General features: G+C 48.8%; 1 protein-coding gene across 1 annotated transcript in view; it reads right to left on the minus strand.

Moving 5' to 3' along the window:
* LOC145348093 (H-2 class II histocompatibility antigen, E-S beta chain-like) overlaps positions 1–12,840 on the minus strand; it is a 231,901-nt gene that overhangs the window by 140,985 nt on the left and 78,076 nt on the right. The window lies entirely within an intron of this gene.

Raw genomic sequence — 12,840 nt, forward strand, 5'->3', positions numbered from 1 at the left:
CTAATGCATACTCTCAGCTGAAAGACCCTCCTCCATTCTGATCCATAGAATATAATCCCTACAGTACAGGAGGCCATTCGGCCCATCGAGTCTGCATCGACTCTCCAAAAGAGCATACTACCCAGTCGCACCCTCCCTATCCTAGCCCCGTAACCTCTCACATTTCCCAAGGTTAATCTACCTAACCTGCACATCTGAGGACACTAAAGGGCAATTTAGCATGGCCAATCCACCTAACCCGCACATCTTTGGAATGTGGGAGGAAATCGGAAAACCCAGAGGAAACTCACTCAGAAACAGGGAGAAAGTGCAAACTCCACACAGTCACTCAAGGTTAGAATCAAACATCTGTCCATGGTGCTGTGAACACAGTAAGAAATCTCACAACACCAGGTTAAATTCCAACAGGTTTATTTGGTAGCAAAAGCCACTAGCTTTCGGGGCTCTGACCTTTTGTCAGGTCACCTGACGAAGGGATAGCACTCCTAAAGCTAGTGGCATTTGCTACCAAATAAACCTGTTGGACTTTAACCTGGTGTTGTGAGATTTCTTACCATGTTTACCCTGGTCCAATGCCAGCATCTCTGGCCAGTAGAGGGAGCGTTGTTTCTTTATATATATTCTGCTTCATTCTAACCTAAGATCCTGGTTGAGATCAGAACATAACATTTGGCTAAGATCAAGTGTAGTATCAACATGCTGCATTTAGTTGAAGTCATTGGGTTACATTTCAGCTCCATTTGAAGTAATTTTTAAAAGCAGCATCTCGGCCTTTGGGCTAAGATGCAAATGAGATGAAGCCTTGGAGGAGGAACTATGCCAACTCCAATCAGCTTGGATCATGTAGATCAAGTCTAAGACAGGAAGTGAGAGCCCTGTCCTGTCAGCTTGGATCGGGAATGTCTCAACTTGTTGGGACTCTGAATTGGCTTTAATTTGATTTGATTGGATTGGAATAAAGTTTAAAAAAAATTCTGCTTCATTCTCTTAGGTGGCAGGGGTGAAACTATGATCAAGCAGGTGGTTCGCCCAGGACTATACCTTTAGGGATCATTTCTATAGTTTTTTCCGAGAGAAATCCGTTCTTATCAGAACAGATTCCAGACATCAGAGCGATTGACCGTCTACAACACTGGGACTCTGCTGTTATTGGTGGATCTTCATGCTGGTTCCAAGCCTCTAGCTTGGACCTAACGCTGGTACAGTGAGACTCAGTGTGTTCAAGCTATGGCTATGGCTACAGCTGCTCCGAGAGCTACAGGCCAGGGACTGCCCAATACCATCCGGGTGAAGCCTTTAGGAGAAGGCTGGCCTGTGGGCCGTGACTACCTTGTCAAGAAGGTATTGTTCGAGTGCTGTGGATTCCAAACAGCAGACATCTACGGTGTGGCTGAATACAGCAACCAGCCCGACGTGGATGTCAGTTTCAGGAGCCTGTCAGGATGCCTCATGTTCCTGACAGTCCTGAAGGAGAAAGGCAAAGAGGGGTCCCTCTCTATCCTGACAGCAGAGCCCCTGTTCACCGTGCTGTCCCAGCGGAACCGGGTTATCACATTCCAGGTGTATAATCCCTACGTCCCAGCGGAACCGGGTTATCACGTTCCAGGTGTATAATCCCTACATCCCAGCGGAACCGGGTTATCACATTCCAGGTGTATAATCCCTACGTCCCAGCAGAACCGGGTTATCACGTTCCAGGTGTATAATCCCTACATCCCAGTGGAACCGGGTTATCACGTTCCAGGTGTATAATCCCTACGTCCCAGCGGAACCGGGTTATCACATTCCAGGTGTATAATCCCTACATCCCAGCGGAACCGGGTTATCACATTCCAGGTGTATAATCCCTATGTCCCAGCGGAACCGGGTTATCACATTCCAGGTGTATAATCCCTACATCCCAGCGGAACCGGGTTATCACATTCCAGGTGTATAACCCCTACGTCCCAGGGGAACCGGGTTATCACGTTCCAGGTGTATAACCCCTACGTCCCAGGGGAACCGGGTTATCACGTTCCAGGTGTATAACCCCTACGTCCCAGCGGAACCGGGTTATCACATTCCAGGTGTATAATCCCTACGTCCCAGCAGAACCGGGTTATCACATTCCAGGTGTATAATCCCTACGTCCCAGCGGAACCGGGTTATCACATTCCAGGTGTATAATCCCTACATCCCAGCGGAACCGGGTTATCACGTTCCAGGTGTATAATCCCTACGTCCCAGCGGAACCGGGTTATCACGTTCCAGGTGTATAATCCCTACATCCCAGCGGAACCGGGTTATCACGTTCCAGGTGTATAATCCCTACGTCCCAGCGGAACCGGGTTATCACATTCCAGGTGTATAATCCCTACGTCCCAGCGGAACCGGGTTATCACATTCCAGGTGTATAATCCCTACATCCCAGCGGAACCGGGTTATCACATTCCAGGTGTATAATCCCTACGTCCCAGCGGAACCGGGTTATCACATTCCAGGTGTATAATCCCTACGTCCCAGCGGAACCGGGTTATCACGTTCCAGGTGTATAATCCCTACGTCCCAGCGGAACCGGGTTATCACATTCCAGGTGTATAATCCCTACGTCCCAGCGGAACCGGGTTATCACGTTCCAGGTGTATAACCCCTACATCCCAGCGGAACCGGGTTATCACATTCCAGGTGTATAAGCCCTACGTCCCAGCGGAACCGGGTTATCACATTCCAGGTGTATAATCCCTACGTCCCAGCGGAACCGGGTTATCACGTTCCAGGTGTATAACCCCTACATCCCAGCGGAACCGGGTTATCACATTCCAGGTGTATAATCCCTACGTCCCAGCGGAACCGGGTTATCACATTCCAGGTGTATAATCCCTACGTCCCAGCGGAACCGGGTTATCACGTTCCAGGTGTATAATCCCTACGTCCCAGCGGAACCGGGTTATCACATTCCAGGTGTATAATCCCTACGTCCCAGCGGAACCGGGTTATCACGTTCCAGGTGTATAATCCCTACGTCCCAGCGGAACCGGGTTATCACATTCCAGGTGTATAATCCCTACATCCCAGCGGAACCGGGTTATCACATTCCAGATGTATAACCCCTACGTCCCAGCGGAACCGGGTTATCACATTTCAGGTGTGTAATCCCTACGTCCCAGCGGAAGACGTGCTGACGTTCCTCTCCAGGTTCCTGGAGGTGAAGGGAGAGAGTGTGGACGTCATGGGTAAGTATGGGATCTGGACCTGTCAAAGACAGGTGAAAGTCACTCTGAAGGCTGAACCCAAGGGAGGCCTCCTACACCCACCCTCCAATTTTGCCATCGGAGGGAATCGAGGCTTCCTGTACTACACGGGGCAGCGGCGAGTGTGTCACATCTGCGGCAAAACCGGCCATCTTGCCTCAAGCTGCAGCACCACCTTCTGTAGAAACTGCCTGAAGGAGGGACATGCGACCAATGACTGCAAAGACAGCAAATGGTGCAACCTGTATGGGGAGGCTGGCCATGTTTACAGAACCTGCCCCAAGTGGAAAGTCACCTATGCCCAGATTACCAGAGGCAAAGCAAGGAAGGCAAATGCTCGTACCGCCTCAGGAAGCAAGAAATCCTCCACAAAAGAAGCTGACCCAGAGAAAGCTTCTGAAGCAGGGGTGGACCCCCCAATGCAGCAGGATGACACATCCGTACCACCAACAGCAGAGGACATGGAGCAAGAGGAAGCAGGCCCCGAGAACCCCTGGCAGGACACAAGGTCAAGGAGAAACAACCGGAAAAGGAAATCCGTGGTAGCTCGAGCCTCCAATGGTGATGTGTCCTCAGATAAGAACATAAGAACATAAGAAGTAGGAGCAGGAGTAGGCCATCTAGCCCTTCGAGCCTGCCCCGCCATTCAATAAGATCATGGCTGATCTGTCGCTGCTCAGTTCCACTTTCCCGCCCTCTCCCCATAACCCTTAATCCCCTCGCTTATCAAAAACCCATCAACCCGCGTCTTAAAAATATTTAGCGAGGCAGCCTCCACCACTTCAACGGGCAGAGAATTCCAGAGATTCACCACCCTTTGAGTGAAGAAGTTCCTCCTCAACTCCGTTCTAAACCGCCCCCCCTTTATCTTGAGGCTGTGCCCCCTAGTCCTACTGTCCTTTCTGAGCGGGAAGAGTCTTTCCACCTCTATCCTATCCATCCCATTCATCATCTTATACGTCTCAATGAGATCTCCCCTCATTCTTCTAAACTCTAACGAGTACAAGCCTAGTTTATTCAGCCTCTCCTCATAGTTCAACCCCCTCAACTCTGGTATCAGCCTAGAAAACCTCCTCTGCACTCCCTCCAAGGCCAAAATATCTTTGCGCAGGTGCGGCGCCCAAAACTGCACACAGTGCATCTGCACACAGATGAGGAAAAGAAAGCTGGCAGACGATGAAACGTCAAACGGCTCAGTGTAAAAGCGACCCGGGAACCACAGCAGTCACTAACCACCACCGACATGGTAACAGACGGGGTCCATCCAGGCGATGGAGGCACCAGTGCTGCCCAGGCTATCCTGAGCCTGCAGAGCAGGAACAAGGACACTAACAACGTCCAACGTGGAGACCAACCTGCAACCCCGGCACCAACCGAGGGCAGCACAACATCACAGCTATCAGGGATCTGAGCCAGGGTCGGTCTGCTACCTCAACCCTGCAGCTCTGCAGAGTTTCATCAACGTCACAGGGATGTGACACTGAGAGCGTGTGGACAAGAACTGACAAATCCTTTACATTGTTAAAATGGCTTTAAACTTTACCACTATAAATGTACGCAGCATTAAAAAGGGTTTGAGATGTGCAGCGACCTTATCCTACCTGGCCAGTGTCAAGGCTGACCTTCCTACAGGAGTGTGGGATACCTCACCTCAGCAGTTACAGGAGTGTGGGATACCTCACCTCAGCAGTTACAGGAGTGTGGGATACCTCACCTCAGCAGTTACAGGAGTGTGGGATACCTCACCTCAGCAGTTACAGGAGTGTGGGATACCTCACCTCAGCAGTTACAGGAGTGTGGGATACCTCACCTCGGCAGTTACAGGAGTGTGGGATACCTCACCTCAGCAGTTACAGGAGTGTGGGATACCTCACCTCGGCAGCTACAGGAGTGTGGGATACCTCACCTCAGCAGCTACAGGAGTGTGGGATACCTCACCTCAGCAGTTACAGGAGTGTGGGATACCACACCTCGGCAGCTACAGGAGTGTGGGATACCTCACCTCAGCAGTTACAGGAGTGTGGGATACCTCACCTCAGCAGTTACAGGAGTGTGGGATACCTCACCTCGGCAGTTACAGGAGTGTGGGATACCTCACCTCAGCAGCTACAGGAGTGTGGGATACCTCACCTCGGCAGCTACAGGAGTGTGGGATACCTCACCTCGGCAGCTACAGGAGTGTGGGATACCTCACCTCAGCAGCTACAGGAGTGTGGGATACCTCACCTCAGCAGCTACAGGAGTGTGGGATACCTCACCTCAGCAGTTACAGGAGTGTGGGATACCTCACCTCGGCAGCTACAGGAGTGTGGGATACCTCACCTCAGCAGCTACAGGAGTGTGGGATACCTCACCTCAGCAGTTACAGGAGTGTGGGATACCTCACCTCAGCAGCTACAGGAGTGTGGGATACCTCACCTCAGCAGTTACAGGAGTGTGGGATACCTCACCTCAGCAGCTACAGGAGTGTGGGATACCTCACCTCAGCAGTTACAGGAGTGTGGGATACCTCACCTCGGCAGCTACAGGAGTGTGGGATACCTCACCTCAGCAGTTACAGGAGTGTGGGATACCTCACCTCGGCAGTTACAGGAGTGTGGGATACCTCACCTCAGCAGTTACAGGAGTGTGGGATACCTCACCTCAGCAGTTACAGGAGTGTGGGATACCTCACCTCGGCAGCTACAGGAGTGTGGGATACCTCACCTCAGCAGCTACAGGAGTGTGGGATACCTCACCTCAGCAGTTACAGGAGTGTGGGATACCTCACCTCAGCAGTTACAGGAGTGTGGGATACCTCACCTCAGCAGCTACAGGAGTGTGGGATACCTCACCTCAGCAGTTACAGGAGTGTGGGATACCTCACCTCAGCAGCTACAGGAGTGTGGGATACCTCACCTCAGCAGTTACAGGAGTGTGGGATACCTCACCTCAGCAGTTACAGGAGTGTGGGATACCTCACCTCAGCAGTTACAGGAGTGTGGGATACCTCACCTCAGCAGTTACAGGAGTGTGGGATACCTCACCTCAGCAGTTACAGGAGTGTGGGATACCTCACCTCAGCAGTTACAGGAGTGTGGGATACCTCACCTCAGCAGCTACAGGAGTGTGGGATACCTCACCTCAGCAGCTACAGGAGTGTGGGATACCTCACCTCGGCAGCTACAGGAGTGTGGGATACCTCACCTCAGCAGTTACAGGAGTGTGGGATACCTCACCTCAGCAGTTACAGGAGTGTGGGATACCTCACCTCAGCAGCTACAGGTGTTGGTCCCACGGACCGTCCATCTGGTCAGGTGGGAACGACTGCCGTTCCTCGGGCCGAGGCATCCTGCTGTGGGGAGGTGGCTTTACCACCTCCGAAGTTAGGGAGGTGGTGAGGGGGGATGCCTCCTCGTAGCAGACGTCACGTACAAAAGCTGCCCTCTCAGACTGATGAATGTGTATGTCCCTGCCGTCAAAACCGAGTGGCTGGTGGTTTTTGAGCAGCTGCCACTGCTGCTCACCACCTCCAGGCCGGTCATTCTGGGTGGGGATTTCAATTGTATCATCGACAAGGCCCACCGATCCAGCGGGGCTGAAAACAAACTGGACGCTACGTCCAGAGCCCTGCTGGAGACGGTCAAAGATGCCAAGCTGCTCGACATCTTCAGCAACCCAGCAGACGGAGGGCAGCACAGGTACACGTGGTCACGGCCAGACGGGGCTGTCCACTCCAGGATTGACTCAGGCCCACCGACGTCAGGCCGGTGTTCTTCTCTGACCACTGCCTCCTGCTGGCTGACTGTCAGCTGGAGGGAAACCAGAGAGTGGGCAGGGGGTCCTGGAAGCTGAACGTAGAACTGTTGACCCCAGAGAACCTCGAGGAACCCAGGAGGGTTTACCAGGGTTGGAGAACCATCAAACCCTTCTTTGAGTATCCATCGGTCTGGTGGGAAACCACCAAAGACAACTTCAAAAGGTTCTTCATTCACAAAGGAGTTCAGAAGGTCAGGGAGAGATGGGGGGACATGTCCCGACTCCAGAAAAGCACGCAGGAACTACTCCAACTGCAGTTGATGGGGGTTAATGTCAGGGAGGAGCTCCAGGAGGTGAAGAGCCAGCAAACCTCGCTCTTTGCCTCGGAGGCAGCCAAGGTCATCTTTCGGTCCAGGGTCCGCTCCGTGGAGCAGGACGAAAAGTGTTCGCGTTTCTTCTTCCAGAAGGTACACAGAGAAACCTCTGTGATCAGCAGTAAATTCTGAGGCATGTATATATTTTTAAGGTTTGAAATGTTATGACTGTAATTTGTATAGAACTGTAAAAAGGTTTAATTCTGCACTGTTTGCAATTCAAAGACATGTAGATTTGCAATGGTTTATTTGAGATTTTTATGAATAAAGTATATTTTTGGAAAGAAAAGAATTCTGCCTCATTCTTGGCCTTTTGACTAAGATCGAGTGTAGTGTCGACACGCTGCACTTGGTTGAAGTCATTAGGTTACATTTCAGCTTCGTTTGAAGCAATTTTTTAAAGCAGCATCTCAGCCTTTGGGCTAAGATGCAAATGAAATCAAGCCTTGGAGAAGGAGCTATCCCTGCTCCAATCAGCTTGGATCATGTAGATTGAGCCCAGGACGGGTGGTGAGAGCCCTGTCCTGTCAGCTTGGATCGGGAATGTCCCAACTTGTTGGGACTCTGAATTGGATTTAATTGGATTGGATTGGAATAAAGTTTAAAAAAAATTCTGCTTCATGTACTAGTATTTGAACATAGAACATTACAGCGCAGTACAGGCCCTTCGGCCCACAATGTTGCGCCAACCTCGAGGGCTGAAGGTTGGCGTAACATCAAGGGCTAAAAGGCCCGTACTGCGCTGTAATGTTCTATGTTCTAATATGAAGCAGAATATATGGAAAGAAAGATCACTCCCTCTACTGGCCAGTGATCTTTCCTTAGGGGCAGCACTGCTGCCTCACAGCACCATGGACAGATGTTTGATTCTAACCTTGGGTGACTGAGTGGTTGTCACAAATAAAACTGAAAATGTTGGAAATGCTGAAAAGGTCAGGCATCCTCTGTGGAGAGAGAAGCGGGGTTAATGATTTCTTTCATGATGATCTGTTATTGATATTGATCAGAATCCCTCCTCAGGAGGTTCAGATAGCCAAGTGGTGGTGAGGAGCCTAATTACAGAATCTCAAAGTGCAGAAGAGGCCCTTCGGCCCATCAAGTCTGCACTAGCATGTGAGATATACATTTACAAGCTTTTATTTACAGAGAAACGTATTACATATTGTGTACCTACCTACAATCTCAACATCCACATTCAGTCTGCTCCTATATATAAAACTATTTACTTACAGAGCTATAGATTGCAGACATATACCACCGACCTGCTCAATGTATATTCTATGAGCATAGGTAAATCCCCAGTTAATACCCAGTACCAGAATTCAAACCCAGTGAATATACAATTAACATGCCCTGTGATATTGGGATAAAGATCATAACGGAATCCCAACAAATATCTGGAAATCTTTATTTTTGCCATTTTCATCTTTTCCCTCTCCAGAAGATGCTGTTAACAGAGGAATCAGGTTAAGGTGAGGAGGGCAGGAACCTCAGTCACTGAAATCAGCCAGTGAAAATCTCAAACCCACAAGATGTTTAAAATGTCACAGTTTTGTGTTTGGGATTTTGCTTTTTCACTTGACAGCCATTCTATTCACAGGTCTCCCCAAAACCCTTCTTCTTCTCAAATCAGGTCAATCCTGGAGATAAAGATAAGGACACATGTTTACTTTACCCCTTGATCTTCGCAATAAAACTTTAGCAGATGTGTCATTGTTTATTGCCAGCCCTGTCTCAGCTACAAACCCTCCCATTACTGTCACACAGTGGGTCTATGTACAATCAGATTCCCTCTACACTGTCCCCATCAAACATGATGTGGAGATGCTGGTGTTGGACTGGGGTAAACACAGTAAGATGTCTCACAACACCAGGGTAAAGTCCAACAGGCTGTTCCTTTGTCAGGTGGGTATGTACCAAGATTGGGTTCATGTCACACTGTCTGTAATCCCCATGACTTGCCTGGGCTTGCAAAATCTCACTAACTGTCCTGTCTGGAGACTATACACATCTCTTTAGCCTATGCTTAATGCTCACTCCACGCATATTGTCTGTACCTTTAAGACTTGATTACCTGTAAAGACTCACATTCCAATCATTATTTTATAAATTGAGTTTGTATCTTTATATGCCCTGTTTGTGAATAGAACTCCCACTTACCTGATGAAGGGGCAGTACTCCGAAAGCTAGTGGCTTTTGCTACCAAATAAACCTGCTGGACTTTAACCTGGTGTTGTGAGACTTCTTACTGTGTTTACCCCAGTCCAACGCTGGTATCGCCACATCAATAATACACCCCAGTCCCTGTGGTACCCAACAGGCATGGAAGGCATCAGTAGTGCCCTTGAACACCGCATGCTCCCTTTCCAGGGACAGCTGGCTGTGAATATAGCCACAGTAGAGGGGCAGACAGTTGGGTTGGACGACCCCGTCGAGCGCCCATTGCTTGGATCTGTAAATGCCATGTCTCGCCAGACCCAGGAGCAGGTTCACTTCTTCCCTATCCCTCCCTCCACATGGGTGTGGAACTGAAGTGCAAACAAAACTTCAATAAAAGGTTTTTTAGAAAACTGAAAAAGTTGTGCAGCCTAAAACTTCTCACATAAACATGGTCCACGAACTCCGCAAGGTTGCAAGAAGGGCACTCTTGGGATCCTATGAACCAGTACAACCTACGATTGTACATTGGAGGGTTCAGCATCCTCCACCACAGGTCCCCGATATAGTGGGGGAAGATCCTTCCATAGAGTGACATCCACTGGGGAACTTCACCCAATGGGAATTTCTACAGGAAATGAGGATGCACTTCATACACATTTTATGATCTATTAAAGTTTGATGGGAAATCGTGTGTAACTTGTGCCCAAGATGTTGATAAGAAACTGAAAGGAAAATGTCTGATTGGTGTCTGTTTCCAAGAACAAGCTAAAGTTCTTTATTTATTAAAAAAAATGCTGGGAATAATCGGCAGGTCAGGCAGCATCTGTGGGGAGAAACAACTACATAGCGGCCCTCTGGAAGGATTCAGCTATGAGGGAGCCCAAGTCTACCTATAGAACTGCACCTTGACAAGATCAGATTAAGCCCAGAGTGACAGCAGTTCCTGTAGCGCCCCACCCAATACAACACTGCGATGGTTGCCAGAGTCAGGACGCACAGTCTCCTGAACCAACATGGCGGAAAAGGGACAGGAGAATGCATAACCTGGAATCCCTCCCTATCTCTGACGAGGAGCAACTAGGTGCGTTGACAAAATCAGAATCCATCAAATTGTCAGTGAGACTGAATGGACATCCAATTTTAATGGAGGTCGAAGGGGAGACAGTGTTTAACAAGGTATGCACTGGACTCCAACCCTTAGTCCTGACCAAAACTTTGGCAAGTCTGAGGACCTATACAGGGGAACCACTGAAAGTAATGGGTTCAACCCTTGTGCCAGTTGCTTATGGGAAGCAATTAGTTAGGCTGTCGTTAATGGTAGTGGAAGGTTTGGGACCTATTAGGGTGAAATCGGTTAAAAGAGATCCAGCTAGATTGGACAAATATCTTCCAGCTGGAAAATGGTCGCCTGAGTGAGGCCCTGAATAAATATCCGGAGATTTTTTGGGAAGGCCTAGGAACAATTAAAGGAGTCAAGGCAAAATTGCATGTTGACCCGGAGCTTGTTCCAAAATTTTTTGCAAAGCCCGACCAGTACCTTTTGTGTTCGGGGGAAAAGGTTGATGCTTAAAGCAAAAAATTACTGCACGAGGGAATAATAAAACCAATCCAGTTCACGGAATGGGTGGTTCCTATCTTAAAGCGGGATGGCTCGGTGCACCTTTGCGGCGATTTCAAACAGATGATAAATCGTTACACTCAGCTAAACAAATACCTAATTCCCAGGATTGAGGACCTGTACACAAAGTTGGCAGGACTTCTATTCACAAAACTGGACATGGTCATACAAGGTTGGGCACCGCAGGGGATGGGGTGCATTACTGACCCAAATAATCACATTTTAATTTGATGTTTCTTAAGTTTCCTTTGTAGTTTGTTTTTGTTCGGGCTGTCCCTTCTTTTTGGGGAGCTGCCCCTTTTACTTTGTCCTAATTTAATTTGAGTTTGTTTATTTGGCTTGACCTTTAAAAGAGGACCTGCAACCACGGCTGGACGAGGATGCGCAAAAATTCACCACGATAAACACGCTGAAAGGCTTCTTCCAGTATAAAAGATTGCCTTTTGATTTTTCAGTTTGTGCCATAGAGGACCATGGAGAGCATCCTGCAGGGGTTGCCACAGGTTGTCATTTACCTAGACGATGTCCTCATTACAGGTAAAACAAGGGCAGAACATCTGCAGAATCTGGATGAAGTTCTCAAGAGATTTGCAGCAGCGCGAGTGCATTTGAGAAGGGAGAAATGCATCTCTTTAGCACCACTAATAATATTTCTCAGATACAAAGTGGATAAGTCGGGCCTACATCCTCTGGAGGATCGGGTCTGAGTGACAAAATTCGCCTCGGCTCCCACAACCATCCAGGCGCTATGGTCATTTTTAGGACTAACATACTATGAGAAATTCATACAGAATAGGGCCTCCATTTTTGGAACCCCTCTACCAGTTGCTAAAAAAGAGACAAGCTTGGGAATGGTTGGCCCACCATGACAGGGCCTTCAAGAAAATTAAACAGCAACACTCATCTGAAAATATATTGATACATTATGATAAGGAATTGGTACGGACCTATGATGCGTCCCTATATAGAGTTAGCACATTCCTGGCACACAGGTGGCAGAATGGACAAGACTGACCAATAGCGTATGCCTCCAGGACCCTGGCAATGGTAAAGTGAAGATATGTCCAGACTGGAAAGGAAAGACTGGCAGTCTTCACAGTCAAAAAATTTCACCAGTATTTACATGGGTGAATAGAATGGGCGACAGACTAGTGGGACTGATGGTGGACAAGTCCCCAGGACCGGATGGAATGCATCCCAGGATTCTGAAGGAAATGGTGGAGGTGATAGTGGATGCCTCAGTGATTATTTACCAAAATTCGCTGGATTCCGGGGAAGTGCCGGAAGATTGGAAAACGGCTAATGTTACGCCGCTGTTTAAAAAAGGTAGCAGACAAAAGGCAGGGAATTATAGGCTGGTTAGTTTAACGTCTGTTGTTGGAAAAATGCTTGAATCCGTCATCAAAGAAGAAATAGCGAGGCACCTGGAAAGGAGTGGTTTGATGGAGCAGACGCAGCACGGATTCATTAAGGGGAAGTCGTGTTTGATGAATTTATTGGATTTCTATGAGGATGTGACTAGTGTGGTAGACAGAGGGGAACCGGTGGATGTGGTGTTTTTAGATTTTCAAAAGGTGTTTGATAAGGTGCCTCACAAAAGGTTGCTTCAGAAGGTTAGGGTGCACGGAATTGGGGGTAAGGTGTTAGCGTGGATGGAGGATTGGTTGTCTAATAGGAGGCAGAGAGTTGGTATCAATGGGTGCTATTCGGATTGACGGTT

This window comes from Carcharhinus amblyrhynchos, chromosome 9, assembly GCF_965287045.1.
Source record: "Carcharhinus amblyrhynchos chromosome 9, sCarAmb.v2.hapA, whole genome shotgun sequence".
Classification (NCBI taxonomy): Eukaryota; Metazoa; Chordata; class Chondrichthyes; order Carcharhiniformes; family Carcharhinidae; genus Carcharhinus; species Carcharhinus amblyrhynchos.